Here is a 17,930-nt window from a genome sequence, read left to right on the forward strand (position 1 = left end):
ACCCATCAAGTGTTGGATGGAACCATGTCAACAAGAGCACTTTGACAAAACTCCCATGCAAAACTCTACAATATTTTATAAACAAAGCACCAGGGGGATGCTGTTGTGAGAGGAAACAGAATATAAAAATATGTCATCTTACCAGGCTCTGGGAAGGCCATATGAGGCCTCCCTAGAGATCTTGGGTGGCCCTTTTGGGGTTGATTCCTCACTCTCCCACCCCTTTTTATTAATTTTTAAATTTTTCTGCAATCCATGTCAAGCAGCTGCAATCATGCAAGTGAAATCAGCGTACGATGCGATCTACCTGTATACGGAAAGGAATCCCTCTTGAGGTCAGTGGTGCTTACTGCTGAAACAGATGTCTGTAGGCTTGTGTCCAGGGGTGACCCAAAACATTTCACTGCCTGAGAGAGCAGTCAAGGTTGCTCAAGTTGTATGGGTACCTGGAGCAGAAAATCTCCTGTCCTTGGCAGTAAAAATATGAGAGTTTAATTAATTATCTACCAATATGCAATGAGATCCAAAATCAGCTGCCTGAGGCAGTTGACTCCCTCTGCCTAGAGATAGGGCCAGCCCTATTTGTGTCATTTATACCACGTTAAGTCTATTTTAATTTATTTAATTTATCAGTCTCTTCCTACAATGGATGGAAATAATGAAGGGATTTACAAAATAAAAAATAAAAAATAGTAACACATTTATGCAATACAGAACAATTATGTGAAAGTGTTCATCCAGAAGATCTGAAAACATTAAAAAAAAACCTTCCTCCACCATGGCCCAGCCCAATAGTAAACACCTAAAAAATAGACTTAAAGCCATTTACAAATAAGATCTCTGGAAACCAGTGGGACCTATAACACTATCCTATGCATGTTTACTCAGAAGTAAATCTCTTTGTTTTCTTTGGGGCAAGTATGTTTGCGATTGCTGCCTTAACTGAGGTTGCAAACTTAAATTTGGATATTGACCTGGAAATAAATTCCACTTGCCCCAAGAAGGGGTTGCTTCCAAGAAGAGATTGTGAGCTCGCTTCCCTTGAGAAGGAAAGCTGGTCTTTTAAAAAACCATTTAGCCTCCCATTGTAAGGTTGTAGAATTTTGCCTTAAGAATAAACCAAGGGCTGGAATAAAACCTCTGTTCATGATTGATATATAGAAGTGCATAAAAGCAGTGAAGCAGCCTGTGGCTTAGGCAATACATGAAGCAATAAGCAAATGTCAGTCAATGGTTTGATTAATGGACTGAATTATATTGTATTTCTTATCTGCATTTTTTCAGGTTTTCTTTCATTTACATTTTCTTTCATTATTCTAGGGTAGCGATACAACTACAAGCCAGCTTAAAACAAATACAGTGGTACCTCGGGTTAAGAACTTAATTCGTTCTGGAGGTCCGTTCTTAACCTGAAACTGTTCTTAATTTGAAGCACCACGTTAGCTAATGGGGCCTCCTGCTGCTGCTGTGCCGCCAGAGCACAATTTCTGTTCTCATCCTGAAGCAAAGTTCTTAACCTGAGATACTATTTCTGGGTAAGTGGAGTCTAACCTGAAGCATCTATAACCTGAAGCGTATGTAACCTGAGGTACCACTGTACATTTCTCTGCTTACTTGGATAGTTTGCTAGATAGCATGTTATTGTTTCAGATAAATGTATTATTTATTTTATTTACTCGGTTTCTATACCATCCTGCATCTGAGGATCATAGGGCCGTTTACACTATATAAGCACAATAATAATACATAACACGGTAACAAAGAAAAACAATACACCCTAGGGTTGCCATATTTCAAAATGTAAAAAAGCAGAACACCCCAAAATTGGTTAGCTTTTTAAAGGAAAACCCGAAAGTTGTTGAGCTTTTCTTTACAAAAATGCCAAAAAACCACGATTTTTCAATTGACTTGCCTAAGATCCAGGACAAAGCGCTGCCTTTCGGTAATTCCCTCTGGACGCCAATCCCACCTTTGAAATCCTGGTAATGTCCTGGAAAATCCAGACATATGGCAGCCCTAATATACCCCCCACCAGTTTTAAAGGTCATATATTGTTTAATTAGCCAAAGGACTGGAAGAAGAAGATCCATTGGGCTGAGCTATTTCAATTGCTTTTGTTCGATTTACTCATTGCAAACAGCTGAATGTCTGTAAATTTTAACTGAAACCTGATTAGCAATGGGGGTTGAATAATTTTGATTGCAGCTGTATATCAGTAGCAGGGAGTGCCTGGTGTATCCCAGAGATCAGTAGAAACCACCATTAATATCGTGAATTTTAAATGGATAGTGTAATTTGTGAGTTTGGTCTGTCACACCAAAAACTGAGTGAAGTCACATTTTGGTCCCCCATCTTGGTTCAAATTGGCACCTGGTATCTGAATGGCAACAAAGTCCACTGCCTCTACCTCGTTGCATCCTTGTGTCAAGTTGGGTGACTATATCAAGAGACAGCTGATCTTTTGCCAAAAACCAGGCAAAATCATGCCAACCTGATGTTTCAGTCTGCCATCTTGCTTCAAAATCACGGCTGGCATCCAAATATTGATGACAACCCCCACTCCTACTGTGGGAACCCTTGAGCTGAGTTTGGCGATGCCAAATCTATATAGAGAACAGACAGATGGAAAAACCACTTGCCAAACTATATAGCAGATCACAGCATTACAAGGTTCACAAATTGTCTGGGCATATGGTGGAGGTTAAAAGAAACAATGGTTTTCAGGAGGATGTTTGCTATTTTGGTTGTGGTGAGATGTGAATCAGAGCTTATTCTGTGTTTACCCAGATATAAAACCCCACTGTGCTCAGTGCTCCTCAATATTTTGAAATAGATGTGCGTAGGATTGTGGCTCTACTAACTGCCCTACATGAGCTTCCAATGATTTGAAGAACATATTGGCTGCAAAACAAATATGCAAACAGCCAAAGCAAATGCAGACAAAACACAATGACTTTTTTAATTAATAAAAGGGGCACCTGAACTTCTTTCATGGAGAAATGAATTTCACTTTTTAATGCAGGGATGTTCATGAAGTAATGTATTTTGAAAGTGGAACATAAAGCACGTTTGCTTGGTCAGTCTATCACTAGTTATGTGAGAGAAAAGCTAAGGAAGGATTTCTTCAAAGTGTGAATGATAATAATAATAATAATAATAGAAATATACTCTGAGTCGAGTGTAGCAATGAATGAAACTTTCCCCAAAACGTCTAGCTATATATACATTATTTACACAATTGGCCCCGTGTGATTGGCTAATTCCGGGCTGCTCCTGCAGGCCAATCAGGTTGCTGATTCACTTCATCCAGGAACCTGATTGGCTGCTCCTGCAGGCCAGTCAGGTCACTGATTCACTTCCACCTGGAGCTGGATTGGGTGGCTCCTGCGGACCAATCAGACTGCTGTATTCTGGATCCTATTGTTCTAGGATTCAACTCAGTACATAATAAAATATTATTATTATTATTATTATTGTTGTTGTTGTTGTTAATTTTATTATTTATAACAATAATAATTTTATTATTTATACCCTGCCCATCTGACTGGGTTTCCCCAGCCACTCTGGGCAGCTTTGTTGTTGTTTAGTCGTGTTCGACTCTTCGTGACCCCATGGACCAGAGCACGCCAGGCACTCCTGTCTTCCACTGCCTCCTACAGTTTGGTCAAACTCATGTTCGTAGTTTTGAGAACACTGTCCAACCATCTCGTCCTTTGTCGCCCCCTTCTCCTTGTGCCCTCCATCTTTCCCAACATCAGAGTCTTTTCCAGGGAGTCTTCTCTTCTCGTGAGGTGGCCAAAGTATTGGAGCCTCAGCTTCACGATCTGTCCTTCCAGGGAGCACTCAGGGCTGATTTTCTTAAGAATGGAGAGGTTTGATCTTCTTGCAGTCCATGGGACTCTCAAGAGTCTCCCCCAGCACCAGAATTCAAAGGCATCAGTTCTTCGGTGATCAGCCTTCTTTATGGTCCAGCTCTCACTTCCATACATCACTACTGGGAAAACCATAGCTTTAACTATATGGACCTTTGGTGATGTCTTTGCTTTTTAAGATGCTGTCTAGGTTTGTCATTGCTTTTCTTCAAAGAAGCAGGCGTCTTTTAATTTCATGACTGCTGTCACCATCTGCAGTGATCATGGAGCCCAAGAAAGTAAAATCTCCAACTGCCTCCATTTCTTCCCCTTCTATTTGCCAGGAGGTGATGGGACCAGTGGCCATGATCTTAAGTTGTTGTTGTTGTTTTTTGATGTTGAGCTTCAGACCATATTTTGCGCTCTCTGCAAAACATTTGAGCCCCTGAGCCTTTGGCCAACCATTAAATCCATTTGTCTTGCCTACAAAGGGTGAAAAAGGAGATGTTGCACTGCCAACAGAATGTCACCCAAAGAGGGTAGGGCCGGGGGGGGGGCAGCCTAGTCTTATAAACTGAAATGCAAAAATAAAGAACTTCACATTGACTCATACTGAAGCAAGCACAGACCTCTCTATCAGTCAACATTTGATAAGGGAGACAGTATGGAGGGTGTGGAGTCAGGATGTCAGCAGACTGCATCTGCATCTCTCAAAAGTTTGAGAGAGCTTGCATTTTTGTGAGGATCTATGATCCTGTCAGAATGAAAAATGACTTCTTGATGGAGGAAGATAGGAGAGAGAGAAAAAGAGAGTAGGAGAGGAAAGTAGATTCACAAAATCAGTGAGAATGATGATCTTCATTTTTCTGAGCAATGGGAGTAGCTAAATCTGAAAGGATATTTTGCACAAATTGGGTAGGAAAACCCCTGAATTCTTTGCATGATGTTTTGAATTTCACTACATTTGTAGATTTCACTTTTGGAATGAGACAGACACTGAATGATATTTTAAAAACCTCTTGATGGATTACGAGGCAACCAGTATAAATATAGACACATTGCCCTCTTAAGAATCCCTCCATCTGCAATCAGGAATACTGAATTAAGTAAGCTCCATAAAATTCAAATTTTGCAAGCAAATCTGAGTTGGAAATATACACTTGAGATCTGCCCCCTTAAACTAATATCAGATATACTATTATAAGTAAAACAAGTTCATTCTGCTTCCCAAGTTTTTGTGGCAATGAGATAGCCTATGCTGCTGGGCTTTTTTTAGGAGGGACAAGGTGGCGCTGTGGTCTAAACCACCGAGCCTCTTGGGCTTGCCGATCAGAAGGTCAGTGGTTTGAATCTGCGTGAAGGAGTGAGCTCCCATTGCTCTGTCCCAGCTTCTTGCTGTAAAACAGAAACTGGGACTGGCAGCTATGGAAAGGATTGCCAAAGGCAGGGATAAGGATCCTGTGGTCTTTCATGAATAGTCAGTGGCCTGGGATGATAAAACTTGGAGTCCAGCAGCATCTGGTGGAGCCACAGGCTAGCCTTTCCTAGTCTAAGGGAAGCTTCAGATATAGGAGCAATTCAGCAGAAAATGAAAGACACGTGGTATGATGCCTCTGGATAAATGCTTGGAGCCTCCTACCATTGCATGGGTCAACAAAGCAGTATACCATGCCTGCAATATTTCAGCCTCCTCCTCCTCCTCCTCCTCCTCCTCCTCCTCCTCCTCCACGTTGACCAGCTTTACACCCCAGAGTTCAGCAAGGCTGTCTTGTTCCTGGCCTGGTCTTTCACAGGCAGGTCAAATTTATCATCTAGTTCTTAATATAACCCAATTGCCTGATTTGATCTAGGTCAACGAACCAGATTGGATTGTGCATCCCTGCCAGTGTCCTGTGGATTCCTTTACATTCTCTCTGTTGTTCTAAAAGGGGTTCAAGTCCTACAAACACATAACAATGGCTAATCTGGTCACCCAGAGCTTGAAACGGCTTGTGTGCAAGACTCCTTGCCACCACATACTTTCCATGCAATACTGCAGATTCCCCTGGGAATGACAGGACTTGAGGATGCCCTGCTGCTCTCAGGGAGAATTGTACAGTGGGGGGAATGACTGCCGTCAGTTAAATACTGAGGGCAGTCATGTTTGCTTCCCCCAGACAATTTTTCCTGGGAGTCTTTTGCTCCGGGGGGACTTGCCCTATTGAGCTTATTCTCTTAAATGGTGGGGCTATCCCTCCAGAAGTTTTATCCCAGTCTCTCCACATTTAATAACAACAATGTTTGTGTGTGTGTCTACTTATTGGGGGAGGGAATCCTTTCTACATACTCAAGTGGAGCAAAAGCAAGTAATTCAGTTTATAAAAAGATGTTATAGGTGCCTACTGAATGATAGCCACAGAGGAAAGTTTCTTGTTCCTAATAGCAGAGCTGAAGCGACAGAGGAACTGCTTCAGATAATTACACGGCACAAGCTGTAACTTACTCTGATTTTTTCTTGCTGGAAACATCTGTAAGAATTCCACTTGAAGCAGCTGTAAGAAAAGAACCTACTGTTAATTTTCACAGTATGACGCTTGAGGCTTTGGCCAACTTTAGTAACATAAAACTATAATTAATTCTCACACGCTGCACACAGTGCTTAGAAATATATCTTCATTTGCTTGTGCAGCAGGAGGTTCTGCCATGCTTAATGGATTTCTATGTAAGAACCAACTCTTGCCTCTGGACACACACCAGGTTAACCTTTAGAAGGTGGATTATAACACTGGAAGGGAATCCTTGGCAGCAGCACTGATCTTCTATGGCACATTCTAGGGCCATTCTTGGTCCCAGTTCCTTGTACTGTTTGTGAAGTGGGCAATTATGGAGAAAGCACAGATAACCTCATCCAAATTTTTTAAAAAGAAGTAGAAAAGGAAAGAGTAGAGGGCTTTTTAGACTGGATCCACTAGTTAGGCTACTTGGGAAGAGCTAAGAAAGAGAGGCAATGGTGGAACTATACATTCAGCGAAATCATATGGTAGAATTCTTCCATCACTCTGCAGACAAAGGACAACATTTTTAATGCTCCCTATGTAGCCATAATAATAAAAATCTTTCAACAGATGAAACACAAATGCCTCTTGGGAAGACATTCTCCTCTAGTCCTCTCCCTGATGTGCTGCTACAGGAATGTTTATTTAATAGATTCACATTCCACTTTTTGATTGACAACATTTTCTGCAGGACCACCCTTGGATGATGATGAAAACAATCAAAGACATGACAGATCCATCCCTATATAATAGGCAAGGAAGTACAAAAGGCATTGTCACCTACAGTGGTACCTTGGGTTAAGTACTTAATTCATTCCGGAGGTCCGTTCTTAACCTGAAACTGTTCTTAACCTGAAGCACCACTTTAGCTAATGGGGCCTCCCGCTGCGCTGTGCCGCTGGAGCACAATTTCTGTTCTTATCCTGAAGCAAAGTTCTTAACCTGAAGCACTATTTCTGGGTTAGCGGAGTCTGTAACCTGAAGCATATGTAACCTGAAGCGTATGTAACCACTGCATTTGTATTAATTGGTAATTGGAAACTACACAAGTCACAGGAAGAGGTGCCTCAGCCCCAGGGTCAGGCAAGCTGGTTTTTTTTTTAAAGGTGTGTAAAATGCCCAGGTGTGCATGTCATAAATGGCAGAATTTAGGATGTCCAGAAAAATGAAGTTATTGGAGCGTATTTAACTATGAGAAAAATCAACAAAAAGGTAATGTTTCATAAACTTGTCTGCCTCCTTCTCCTCTGAAGTAGATTACATATCACGTACGAAACAAACAATACTGTTCTTTTCTCCTACAGGCAATAACTAGGAAATGGCTTTCTTTGTCACTTGATAAGATTTTATGGTAAGCAAGTTTATTAAAACTTTCCAGGGCCCACGACCCATCAAAATTTGACAGTGAGTGTAACTGACAGCACAACCAAATGAGTTTTTTAAGGGGACAGATGCTAAAACTTTACAAGAGAATTACTGAGACTTGACTCAGTGGAATATATCTATATTCTAGAAACACCAAATATTTGACAATAAGCTGGGGTTAATAATTCCTCACGGTTGAATGGAACGTTTGGGGGTGGGGTATATGGAGAGTGTTAGTTGCAAGTATTTTTCAGAAATGGAAAAATAAAGTTTAAAAAGTAATAGTTTTACGCTCTGTCTTTCTTTTGTGCCCTCCAGCTATTTGTGATGAGATGCTGAGCAGATAATGGGCACAGTGGTGAAGCTGCATGACACTGGGGGCGGAGAGCAGGAGGGGGCATGGCTGGCACGTGTACCGGGGGGCATGGCTCGTGTCCAGGGGTGTGGCATGCATCACAGGGCATGCCACCCAGCGTGATGAGGGGGTGCGCGGCGTGTGACCGAGGGGGCAGCCGCGATGGTACCCCCCCCTCTGTGATGGCGCAGGGGGTGGTACGCTCCTCCTGCCCCCTTTCCTCCGCCAGTGAATGGGCATGAGCATAGGTAGGCAAGTGCTCGTCCAAACCTCCCTTTCCTCTTCCCAGCTGGCCTTGCTGCATATCCCCCCCCCCCCCCGCTTGACTCCCTCTGTTTAGGTCTTCTCCAGCCTTGTTTCTTTTCCCCTTTCCCTATGTTTGCTCTCTCTCATCTTCTCTCTTCCTCAAGGCCAGCGCAGCCCCAACTCTTCCCTTTCTCCCTGCTTCCTCTTCCTTTCCATAGACCCTCCTTTCTTTTCTCAGCCACCTCCCTTGCCCGTTTACCTGCTGGGCAAAGTAAGCTCCCACACCTAAATGAAACCCCGAAGTAAGGATGCTTTTAAATGCCACTCTCAATTAAGTGTTGATGGGCAAGAGGTTCTATGCTGCTTTAGGTCCCAGCAGATGCGAGATGCTTAGAAGGAAATTGACTGGCTCTTTAGATTGCCGCGTTTTTGCTGTGTTTGCAGCACCAGAGCGACCTTCCTGGGGCGCAAGCCTGGGCAGCGTGTATGGAGGTCCTGGCAGTGGGGTAGCAAGGCCAGGTGGTACCTGGTGCGAAAAATTTCTTGTCTTTTTTTTTTTATATAAATATTTATTAAGGTTTTTGTAAAAGAAAAGCATAAGTAACAAACAACATTGCTTATATCATAACAAAATTTCATAACTTGTTTAGACTTCCTCACGTCTCCTGCTCCCACTTACATTGTTAAAAAGTTTTTTCAAGCAAATTATCATCTTGTTTGCAATCTTATATCCACTCGTTTAAATATAATCTAATAGTTCTCCCAAAGAGTTTATCTTTTCCTTAATCTCACTTATCATCAAATTCCAATCTAGTTTAGTGGTGGCCAATTATTTATGATCAAGCATCCTTCTTAACATTCAATCAAATTACAATATTTTTGTAAATAAATTTTAAATTTCTTCCAATCTTCTTCCATCCTTTCTTCTCCCAGGTCTCGGATTCTGCCGGTCATCTCTGCCAATTGCATATAGTCTATCAGCTGCGTCTGCCATTCTTCCAGTGTGGGTAGATCTTGAGTCTTCCAATTCTTAGCAATGAGTATCCTTGCTGCTGTTGTTGCGTACATAAAAAATGTTCGGTCCTTCTTTAACACCTTCTGGCCGACAATACCCAGGAGGAAGGCCTCTGGTTTCTTAGTGAAGGTATACTTAAATACCTTTTTCAACTCATTATATATCATTTCCCAGAAGGCCTTCACTTTAGGGCAAGTCCACCAGAGGTGAAAGAATGTTCCTTCATTTTCTTTACATTTCCAGCATTTATTATCAGACGAATGGTATATTTTGGCAAGTTTAACTGGGGTCATGTACCATCTATATATCATTTTCATTACATTTTCCTTCAAAGCATTACATGCAGTGAAGTTCAGCCCAGTGGTCCACAACCTTTCCCAGTCCTCAAACATAATGTTATGCCCAATATCCTGTGCCCACTTTATCATAGCAGATTTAACCATTTCGTCTTGTGTGTTCCATTTTAACAGCAAGTTATACATTCTTGATAATACCTTAGTCTTTGGTTCTAACAATTCTGTCTCCAACTTGGATTTCTCCACCTGGAACCCTAGTTTTTTGTCATTTTTAAAAACTTCTTTAATCTGGGCGTAATGTAACCAGTCTCGCACTTTACCCTCCATTTTCTCCAAACTCTGCAATTTCCAATTGTCACCGTCTTTTTCTAATATTTCCCAATATTTTGGCCATTTGGCCTCCATATTGGGTCTTTTCCGGGCCTTGGCTTCCAGAGGGGACAGCCACCTCGGAGTTTTGTTTTCCAATAAGTCTTTGTATTTTGTCCAGACATTGAATACTGCTTTCCTGACAATATGGTTCTTAAAGGCCTTATTGATCTTAACTTTGTCATACCATAAGTATGCATGCCAGCCAAAAGCATTGTTAAAACCTTCCAAGTCCAACACATCAGTGTCCTCAAGAAGTAGCCAGTCTTTTAGCCAGCAGAAAGCTGCGGCTTCATAGTACAGTTTTAAGTCTGGCAGGGCAAAGCCCCCTCTTTCTTTCGCGTCAGTTAATATCTTAAACTTAATTCTGGGCTTTTTGCCCTGCCAGACAAATTTAGAGATATCTCTCTGCCACCTCCGGAAACACTCCGTCTTGTCCACAATTTGCAATGTTTGAAACAAAAACAACATCTTTGGCAATACATTCATCTTAATAGCAGCAATTCGGCCTAACAAAGAAAGCTTCAATTTTGTCCAACTGTCCAAGTCTCTCTTAATTTCAGACCAACATTTTTCATAATTATCCTTAAATAGACTCAGATTTTTTGCTGTTATGTTTACCCCTAGGTACTTTACTTTTTTAACCACAGTTAGTTCTGTTTCTCTCTGAAACCGTTCTGACTCTGTATCTGTCAAGTTTTTCCCCAACACCTTAGTTTTCTGTTTATTTAGTTTAAATCCCGCCACCCGACCAAAGTCTTGAATCAGTTGTAATACTCTTTTTGTACTAGATTCTGGCTCCTGCAAAGTCAGGACTAGGTCATCTGCAAAAGCTTTAAGTTTATATTGTTTCGCTCCGACCTGAATCCCTTGCACCAACCGGTCCCCTCTAATCCTATTCAAGAGCACCTCCAGAACCGAAATAAATAACAGAGGGGAAATCGGGCAGCCTTGTCGTGTACCTTTTTCAATTTTAAACTCTTCTGTAACCACATTGTTAACTATCAGTTTTGCCTTCTGTTCTGAGTATATTTCATCAATCCCATTCTCAAAACCCCGTCCCACTCCCAGTTCTTTTAAATTTCCCTTCATAAATTTTCAAGAGATATTATCAAAGGCCTTCTCCGCATCTATAAAAATTAACACTGCTTTTGTATTTATGTTTGTCTGCAAAAGTTCCAAAATGTCAATGATGTTCCTTGTGTTGGCAAGCATATGTCTACCTGGGAGAAAGCCTGCCTGATCTTTATGAATTACTTCATTTAAAACTCTTTTAAGTCTACTTGCCAAAACATCAGCAAATATTTTGTAATCCACATTTAAAAGGGAGATGGGACGATAGTTCTTGAGTTGTGTCTTCTCAATTTCCGATTTTGGTATCAATGTGATGAAAGCTTCCTTCCACGATTCCGGCGCCTTCTTTCCCTCCATAATTTCGTTACTGACCTCCATCAATGGTTGTATCAAATAATCTTTTAATGTCTTATAATACTTGGAGGTCAGGCTGTCTGGCCCTGGAGATTTGCCCAATTTCATGTTCTGAATGGCTTGTTCAATCTCTTGTCGTGTTATTTTGCTGTTCAGGAGTGATCTATTTTCTTGTGAAAGTTTTTTAAGTCCATTTTTTCCCAAAAATTGTTTAATCTCAGCCTCATTCTGCGGCCCTTGAGTATATAATTTTTTGAAATATTTCTGAAAACACTTTCTAATCTCCACGGGGTTCTGAATGTTTCTTCCTTCAATTTCCAAATTTGTGACTACATTTAACTTTTGTCTCTTCTTCAACTGCCAAGCAGTTTCCCACATTTATTTGCTGATTCAAAAGTTTTTTGTTTCATTAGTTTGATCTTCCATTCTATTTCCTGGTTCATCAGTTTAGAATATTGTGCCTGATGGAGTTTAATTTCTCTCAGAATCGGCTGTGACTTCGGATTCGATCTTAACTTCTTCTCTAACTCTTTAATTTTCTCCAAGATCTTGTCTTTCCTCTCATTTTGTATTCTTTTTTTTACAGCATTCTGTTGTATCAAGAACCCCCTCATCACGGCTTTGCTTGCATCCCAAATAATTCTTTTTTCCACCGTAGTGCTCATGTTTATCTCAAAGTAGTCCTTCAAAACTTTTTGGGCCTTCTTAATAATCTCCTGATCTCTAAACAAATTGTCATTCATCTTCCATCTAAAGGAACCGGTTGGTAATAATGTCATGTCCATTTTCAGTGCATTATGGTCGGAGCAGGTCTTTGGGCAGATTTCCACTTTCCTGACCTTGGGTGCCAGACCTCTAGTTATCCATATTTGGTCGATTCTTGTCCAAGTCAGCTGGGCTTCAGAGAAGAATGTTCCTTCTTTTCCCAAGGGGTTCTTCGTTCTCCAAATGTCAATCCAGTCCATATTGTCTGTCATTTCAAAAAAGGTCTTTGGTAGTCTGCCATCTTTCGTAACATTTTGGCTTTGTGACTTATCCATGTGAGTTGATACGACTCCATTCATGTCTCCCATCATAATGATGTTGTCATAGTCCAGATACTCCAGCATAGTCTCATGCAACTTCTTATAAAATTCCGATTTTCCTTCATTTGGTGCATAAATTCCTAATAGCAGAATCTTCTCTCCTTGGTGTTGTATTTCGATTGCCAAAATTCTTCCATGTTCATCTTTAAATAGAAATTTAGGTGACAGGCTCTCTTTTGCATAAATCACCACGCCTCTCTTCTTTACTGTGTCTGAGGATATAAATTCCTGACCGAGTCTTTTGTTTATTAACACTTTTCTATGGAGCCTAGTCACATGTGTTTCTTGTAGGCAAATAATATCCAATTGTTCCTTTTTTAATATATGAAAAATTTTCCTCCTTTTTTCCGGAATATTACAGCCATTTATGTTCCAACTCAACAGTTGCAGAGACATCCTGAATAAATCTGGTTATTTTTCTGGGGGTGGTACCTTGTTCGCTGGGTCTTCAGAATCCAAGGGTGCCGGTGCCTCTGGTGCTCCAGGCCCTGAGGGTAATTCAAGTCCTTTTTGAAGGTCTTCTCCGTACACGTTTAGAAATTTATCTCTATCTTCCAATGTTCTAATTTTAATCTTCTTCCCTCTGAAAGTAAAAGATAGTCCTTGAGGGAAGTCCCACCTAAAGATGATTGAGTTACTCCTCAACAGTCTTGCTAGCTCCAAATACTCAGATCTAAGATCCAAGAGTTGTTTAGGAATGTCCTTGTAAATTTGAATTCTTTTGTCCAAAATGTCCAGTGACTTTCCGTAGTGCAGACCCAGAATCTTGTCCCTTTCCTCCTTCGATCTCAATGTTATCAAACAGTCTCTGGGTTTGTCTTTCTTTATGAGTCTTCCAAGCCTGAAAGCTGATACAATTTGAAAGTCTTTTTCCTCTAAGTTCCAGAACTTGGAAAATATTTTGGTCAGAAACTCAGCTAAGTTGTCTTCTTCCACTTCTGGGACCGACCTTATCCTTAAATTAGTCTCCCTGTTCCGTAATTCAATCATAGAAAGGTAGGTCTGGTGTTCTCCTACTTGTTTACTGAGTGGTCTCACCTCTTTTTCTAACTTTCCAAGTCTTTGGCTGGTATCCTCAGCCAATTTCCGATTTTCACCTGTAGCCTCCTTCAATTCTCCAATTGCTTGTGCATTCTGTGCCACTTGTCCAGTTAGTCTATTTAGACATTCTGTTTTTTGGTCGATTTTAAATGTTTGCTCATCAGCTTTTTTATCCAAGGATTCAACTCTCTTATCCAAAGATTCCAATTTTTCATAGATTTTCTCTAAAATAGAAACAGTTGTTCCAGAGGCCATATCTTCCAATTGTAATTCCTCAGTTTCTCCTTCCCCTGCCCTTGGCAGGGATGCAGCTTCTTCCTCAGAAAGCAGGATAGGTACAGACAATCTACGTGGCTGTAAAGCTGTGGCTAGGGTTGTTTGTCTAGTTCTTACTCTAGATTCCTTTTCTTTAAGCTCCTTTTCTTTAGGCTCCTTTTTTCTTGCACCACTCATTCCAAAGTTATCTAAAAGTCAAGGTCAAGCTGAGTTATTTCCCATGGGAAAGAGACGGCCCAGATGGTAACAGTCAAACAGGAGGCCGGGAAAGAGAAAGTAAAACAATGCCACTGCTGTAAATTCCAAAACCTCTAGGGGGAGCTTAAAAAGTCTTTCGGGAAGAGATCAATTCCAATAAAGTTCATAAAATCAAAATTAATGTCCAGGAGCCTTCAAGTAATAAATTTTAGCAGAGTTGGTATTAAATGAACACAATGTCTCAAATAGTGCTGCTGGTATTCCAAATGGTGCCTCAAAGTAGCAATTCCAAACCCCCTCAGATTATTTCCAAGTTTATATTCAAAGTATCCAGATCTGCAGGCTGACTGCTACAGTTGCTCAGGCAGTTCCAGCACCTGGGTTTTTAACTTAAATTGTAATTCCAATAGGAGAAGTTGTCACAGTCCAAATTAGAAACGCAAAATCCAATGCTTACAGTCCTATTCTGCTTCAAAGGAGGTTCAGTGGGTGCTCAGATCCATTAGGTTAAAAGTTCACTCTCTGCCTCCACTCCTCCTGCTCTTTGCTTTGAAGTTCAGTAGCAGCGGAAGACAGACTTCCTTTTCTTTCGTCAATCCGCTTTCAGCCAAATTCCGTAGCTTTTAAAACTTTAAAAATTTTAAAGGTCCTTATTACTCACGGGTTGTTGCTTTCCGAAGCATAAATTCGAGGAAGAAAGGTCAGCGCTCACCGGCAACAGCTTCGCGGCTTCGCTCCGTTGATTGCGGAGCGACCCTCAGCGCCGCTACCCCCTCCGCGATCCGGAGCCCCTTACGGGGTTCCTTCAACGTTTTGGGGGCAGCTCCTGGCGCCCGCCGGGTCCCAAGACCGCAGGCTTCTGCCGCCTGCGGTTTTCCGATGTGGGTCTCCGCTTCGCCGTAGCGGACAACCCGTTTCAACGGAGCTTCCCTCTCCTAGTTAGAAGAGGGCAGCCATTACCGTTCGCGCCGCCTCCGGAAGTCACCCCCCATTGAAATTATTAAAAGAAGGAAAAATAAGATACTTACAGTTGCAAGTGTTATTTTCTGCCTCCTTTTCTCTCTCTCCCCCCCCCCCCCCCCGCTTCAATAGCAGCAGCGCCGCTGCCAGCGTTTCTCTCAGTTGCTCTGAGGCAGCTGCCCAGGCAGGAGTGGCTCGGTATGGCATCCCTTACCTGGGGGGGGGGGTATTTTATTTTAAAAACAAATATTTTTGCTATTTTGTCACCCCCTTCAGTGATGACACCCGGGACGATCCACATCCACCGCACCCCCCTTCCTGTGCCTCTGCCTTCAGATGTCTTCTAAAAGTCAGGTAGTTGTTTATTCCCTTGACATCTGATGGGAGGGCGTTCCACAGGGTGGGTGCCACCACCAAGAAGGCCCTCTGCCTGGTTCCCTGTAACCTCACTTCTCGCAGGGAGGGAACTGCCAAGAAGACCCTTGGCGCTGGACCTCAGGGGGTGGGGGTAGAGCTGAACGATGGGAGTGGAGACGCTCCTTCAGGTGTACTGGGCCGTTCATGGGACAGTGCTGGATTAAACCCTGCGGAGGCCCCTTGGCAGCCAAAATCTGGGCAGGGGGCAGGCCTCATGCGCACGCTGAAATCACATTGAACTAAGAAAGCTTGATTGTCGTTTTCTTTCAAGATCAAATCAATATTATTTTGATCCATTGTCGTGGGACCCCTAAAAAGTGTGGGGCCCATAGACCAGTGCCTACTCTGCCTATTTCGTAATCCAGCCCAGCTCCTTTGGCTGCAGGAGAGAGAAGAAGAGTAAGTTGAGGGACACCTCCTGATGTGCTGCAGCTGCTCCCCACAATGAAATGGAAGGCTCAACGTTTGTCAGACACTTTCTGATGCTCAGCAGTCCTTTTGTGGTTACAACAACCCTGTGAAGTAGGCCAGTGTTATGCGCCCCCCAAACTGCAGCTGAATTCTTCACAGACTGGCATGTTACCCCTGCTTAAAAGCCTCCAAGGAAGGAGAGTCCTCCACCATCCCAGAGAGTCTTACCACCAGAAAGTACTTCCTAATGTTTAGGCTCAATCTCCTCTCCTCCCCTCCCCTCTGGAGCAGCAGAAAACAAGCTTGCTCCCTCTTGCAGCCCACAGATATTGGAAGATTGGCTCTCCTCTCTCCTCTCAGTCTCTTCTTCTCCAGGCTAAACATACCCAACTGCCTCAACCATTCCTCATCAGGCTTGGTTTCCAGACCCTTCATCATCCTGGCCCCCTCCTCTGCTCACCTTCCAGCTGCTCAATATCCTTCTTCAACTAGCCTGCACTGGCTGGCAGCAGCTCTCCAGGGTTTTGGATGGGAAGGGGACTTTTGGAAATGGGGCTGCAGGAAGAAGGATGTGAAATGCCAACGTGAATCTGTTGAGAGAAGATGCAGCTCAGCTGCAGGCGGAACAGCAGATGCCTCCAAGTTCTGACAGAGGAGCATCACCTCTCAGGAGGGGCCAGGGCCAGGTGGGGGGGGGGGGTTGCCACAGTGACAAGGACCTGCCCTCCTTTGTGACATCTCTTGCTTCTCCCTTAAAAGCCACACACTTGCAGGCAGCCCTTGTGGGTGTGTAGTGAGGCAAGTTGAGTAGCAGAGAGAGGAGTTGGTGGTGGTTGGAGACAATAAGGAGAGGTGTTCATTTGATTGTTAATTTTATTTGATTTCTTATTTTACTTTTTACCACTTTTATTTTACTTTCTTATTTTATTTTTTGTTCTTTATTTTCATATTTTTTATTTTACATTTTCATTTTGTGCACATTTGTGCACATCTTGTATATATTTATTTTAGCATAGAGTAATAGTTAGGGGTATGTGTAGGGTTAGGGCGGGGGTTAGGCTTAGCCTTAGGGCGGGGATTGGGGTGAGAGTTAGGCTTGGGTGGGCATTTTAGATAGTTAGCTAGTTTAGAGAGGAGGGTGGGAATTTTTCATGAACAAGATGTGCAGACTGTAAGCAGGATTACTTCCCTTTCTCTTGGTCTCTACACAACCATTTATGCCTAAGCCTGTTAGCTGTTAAGCAACCTGCTAAGTCTTGGGTGATGACTCTTTTCTCGCTATAAATAGTAGCCAGTCTCTCTGGGCCTCACTCGGCAGTAGTAGAATATGGTGCCTGTGTGTGTGTTGCAGACAGAGTGGCTCCAGGACTCCAGTTAATCAGAGACGATGTCTCTGTGAAGAGTCAGATAGCTGCTATGAGCACTCTGTGTATGCTCTTTGACTATGCTGTTTATGAACAACTTTATTTTCTCAAGTAAAAGTTTTATTCTGTTTATGAAGAAGACACTGCGTTGATTAATTTACCACATTGATTAATTTACCATTAATTTACCCTCTCATCATTTCCCTTTGCACAGGACAGCTTTGTCCCAGACTGGCCCCTGACTCTGAGACGCTCTTTCCTCCCGCAGAACCTCGGATATTATGCCCTTTGGGGAAGTGAGGCAGAAAGGAAACTAGTGGCCAGCAGCATTTCTCGTTTCCCGAAGATTCCCCCACCTCAGAGTAAGTATCTTGCTTTCTTGCATTCATTTCTTTGGCTGATTCCATCCCCCCAAGAGCATATCCCCCAGCGACTTTTAAGGCAGAAGATGCGGTGTATGTCCCTGGGTGCCAGGATGAGGCCAGAGGCTTTTCCCGCCCCCTTTCCTGGTGCTGCCCTTCCTGTCGGGGGAAAGGAGGGAGATGCCATTTTGCAGCTCATCCTCTCCCCTGCCTTGCCTGCCTCCTCCAGCCCGGGAGCAGGGGCAACGGTGTGTGGACGGCCCACCGAATATCACCCCCCTTCAGTATGGCACCCGGGGCATGCCGCACCCCTGCACCCCCTTCCTATGCCGCTGGGTCCTTGGCTTGCTGATGTTT

The 17,930-nt window shown here is 42.7% G+C and overlaps 1 long non-coding RNA gene across 1 annotated transcript; it reads right to left on the reverse strand.

Moving 5' to 3' along the window:
• Positions 1–344: 344 nt before the first annotated feature.
• LOC310844684 lies at positions 345–15,109 on the reverse strand. The gene is made up of 3 exons (XR_014564249.1): positions 15,088–15,109; positions 6,334–6,382; positions 345–407 (listed from the first exon to the last, which is right to left on the reverse strand). It is a non-coding gene; the product is annotated as an uncharacterized lncRNA (long non-coding RNA).
• Positions 15,110–17,930: the final 2,821 nt, after the last annotated feature.

Source organism: Podarcis gaigeae (genome assembly GCF_964106915.1).
Source record: "Podarcis gaigeae genome assembly, chromosome: 5".
Classification (NCBI taxonomy): domain Eukaryota; kingdom Metazoa; phylum Chordata; class Lepidosauria; order Squamata; family Lacertidae; genus Podarcis; species Podarcis gaigeae.